We start from the raw sequence: 3450 nt of genomic DNA, 5'->3' as shown, positions 1-3450 counted from the left end.
CCATGTGTTGTTCAGGCCAGAAACCCGGGAATTATCTTCGACAGCTCTGCTTCTTTGGTGGTAGTCAACCCATTACCAAATGCGGCTGTGTCAACCTCCAAAGTACATTTGAATCTGTCAACTCTTATCTCCATTGCTATGATCTTCTGCTTAGACATAATCCTGCCTGGTTTTCCTGCTTTCACATTTGCCCCTTCCAATCAGTTCTGTATAGAGCAACCAACATGTGTGGGAATATTTATTTTCATCAATGCTGCACACATGCCGAGTTTTGTTTGCATAAACATAGAATGATGACAGTCATAATTCTGCAGTTCTTATAATAACTCTCCGGAGATAATAAGGAGCTGTCTCCTCTTCCTCCTTCACTCTCAATCCCCAACAGTAATCACTGGTACCCTTTTTGTAGTTGTTGAATATTTACGTTATATTTCTAAATTATATGTTTTATTGCTTTTACTTGATTTTTCTGTTCTGGTAAGAACAGATACTACACTTGATCTTAGCCAAAAGGCCAAGAAGCTATCATTTTTCTGTTTCAGAAAAATCACTACTTTGAATTTCTGTTTACTATGAAATGATGAGAATTTATGCTGTCCTAAACACCCCTTTCTCTCTTCTCAGCCCTGGCCCATTTTCCTAATGGAATCATATCATAATTTTGAATTAGATCAAAATGCAGGGTTTGTATTACTCTGAATATGACTTTTAGTCTTAACTGAGTCATGTGGTAGACTATTGTTATATTTCCTTTTCTGTTTGAATAGCTTCCCCTACTAATAATTGCCCGGTCTTTGCTGAGTTATCTATATGCATATCACTAATCCACTCCTAATTTTTCACAAGAACTGGTAGCTCTAGTACTAATATATGTTCATGTTCCAGTACAGTTTGGTGACTCGTGATGCCCGCTACACAGCTGCCGGGAGTTTTAGTTTGCCATTAGTCTGAGGATTTCTATTACTTCCCTTTTGTATTGGAATCCTTATCTCTTAGATCCACTGATTGAAGAGATTTTGTTCTATCCTCACTCTTGATTGAGAGAATTAATTCTTGCTCAAAAATTTGAATTACTTCATTGTTTTCTAGCTTCTAGAATTAATATTGAGCAATCCAATGGTATTCTGGTTGTGGATCCTTTGTATGTGACTTTCCCTCTATTTTATTTCATGAGTCCCTTCTAAGACCAATGCGTGTTGGTGTGGGTTTCTTCTTGCTCTCTGCATTGGTTTTGTTCTTTGTTTGTTCTCCTTTTTGCTATTTCTGTATTTTGGTTTCTGATTCTCCCATTAGAGATTTTCCTTGACTGTCTGGTGATTTCTGGCTTTCCATTCATATTTAAGCTAGCTGCTGGGAGGATTTGTCAACTGGGAGACTTTACTCTAGAGCAGTAGGTTTGGCAAACTGAGACCCATGAGTCAAATCTGACCCACTGCTTGTTTTTTTACAGTGCTAAATGTTAAAGAAAATCATGAGAACAATAATATTTTGTGACACATGAAACTTCTTCATATTTTTACTCTAATTAGCTTACCTTAGAGAACTGAGTGAACCCAGAAGTTGGAATACCTGTAGAGAAGAAAACAGTCGATCTCACATACCCCTCCCAGGGCTTATGTTCTTCATTAAGAGCATTTCTGGGGGCGCCTGGGTGGCTCAGTCGTTAAGCGTCTGCCTTCGGCTCAGGTCATGATCCCAGGGTCCTGGGATCGAGCCCCACATCGGGCTCCCTGCTCAGCGGGAAGCCTGCTTCTCCTTCTCCCACTCCCCCTGCTTGTATTCCCTCTCTCGCTGTGTCTCTCTCTGGCAAATAAATAAATAAAATCTTTAAAAAAAAAAAAAAAAGAGCATTTCTGACCAACCCAACTAGTAGAGAGCTCTAGCATCAATACAGCCCAGACGGTTCAGGCACTGTCCCCTCAAGCCTGCCTCTATCTGAATGGTTTGAAAAGACAGTGCTGATAGGACTGCTCTGGAAAGGACACTGTGCCAGAGTGTAATTGTTCTGTACCAAGATCTGCAAGTCCCAGATGGGTCTTGTGGGACATTCTGCATCAGAGCGACAGGACAGGGGCCAAAACATGGCAGAGATTTGTGGGAACATATGCATACCTAGCATCTGAGGTTACTTGTATTTTCAAGGTGAATGGAATCTTTTGAATACGTTGATCAATTCACATGACTCTACTATTCAAACATTTCCATGGTCTTCCATCACATTTAGCACCAACCCTAAGTTTCTGACCATGGCCTAGAATGTCTGCAAGCCCTCTTCTCTCACTCTCTGACTTCCTCTGCTGCTGGTTTACCCTTTGCTTGCTCTGCACTACCCACACCAGCCTCCTCGCTGTTCCTTGACTATGCTGAGCTAGTTTCCTTCTGAGTCTTTGCATTTGCTCTTCATCCTGCCTGGTACAGTTTCCCCGAATCTTCAGATGTTTTGTCTGTTTCATCTCAGACCCACTCCCCGCTTTTGCCTCTCTCTGTGCTGCAAGATTGATCCTTACAAATTACATCTGCCATCCTCCCTTGCCAATTGGTTTTCAGTTAAGTTTGGTGAGTGAGAGACATTCATCTTTTGGGGTGGGGAGGAGGAATGATGGAGAGGAAGAATCCAGGAGATTTCTTCCCTTTTCTCTCTTCTGGGTAATACCTCCAGCAATCACTGCATCTTTTCCACCGTTCCAGCATTTGCAAAATGGCCTTGGCCTCTGGGTTTTGTTTCTTTATTCTTCAGCCTAAGGGTCAATTGCAAATCTGTGGGTTGTTGCATTGTCAACTGTTTGCTCTTTAAGCATTTCTAACATCATCATCAGAATCATCAGAACTGATTCTCGGGGTGCCTGGGTGGCTCAGTCTTTAAGCGTCTGCCTTCGGCTCAGGTCATGATCCCAGGGTCCTGGGATTGAACCCTGCATCGGGCTCCCTGCTCCACGGGAAGCCTGCTTCTCCCTCTCCCACTCCCCCTGCTTGTGTTCCCTCTCTCACTGTGTCTCTCTCTGTCAAATAGATAAATAAAAAATCTTAAAAAAAAAAAAAAAGAATTGATTCTCCATATTAAATCTAGACTACTGTGTGTTGGACTATTTCTTTCCTGCTTGGATCCTGACGGATATATCTTGCTTTATGTTTTCCATAGCACTTTATCACTACCCCCTGTTATATTACTATTGGTTTACTTATTTATTTCCTGTCTCTCTTATTAGAATGCAACTTCCATGAGGCCCACGTGCTTAAAGACTCCAGCAAGCATCTGAACCTGCTGAGGAATAGAGGGCCATGAATTTCCACTTCCTGATGATTTACCAGCAAGCTGGAAGTAAGGGCCAGCTATGTGGTTTTTTCTTTTTCTTTCTTTCTTTCCTTCCTTCCTTCCTTCCTTCTTTCCTTCCTTCCTTCCTTCCTTCCTTCCTTCCTTCCTTCCTTCCTTCCTTCCTTCCTTCCTTCCTT

The 3450-nt window shown here is 41.9% G+C and overlaps 1 pseudogene; it reads right to left on the bottom strand.

Moving 5' to 3' along the window:
* Positions 1-420: 420 nt before the first annotated feature.
* LOC118012786 lies at positions 421-526 on the bottom strand (annotated as a pseudogene).
* Positions 527-3450: the final 2924 nt, after the last annotated feature.

This window comes from Mirounga leonina, unplaced genomic scaffold, assembly GCF_011800145.1.
Source record: "Mirounga leonina isolate KUSES-001 unplaced genomic scaffold, KU_Mleo_1.0 Mir_151, whole genome shotgun sequence".
Taxonomy (NCBI): Eukaryota; Metazoa; Chordata; class Mammalia; order Carnivora; family Phocidae; genus Mirounga; species Mirounga leonina.
This window is presented reverse-complemented; position numbering and strand designations above follow the sequence as displayed.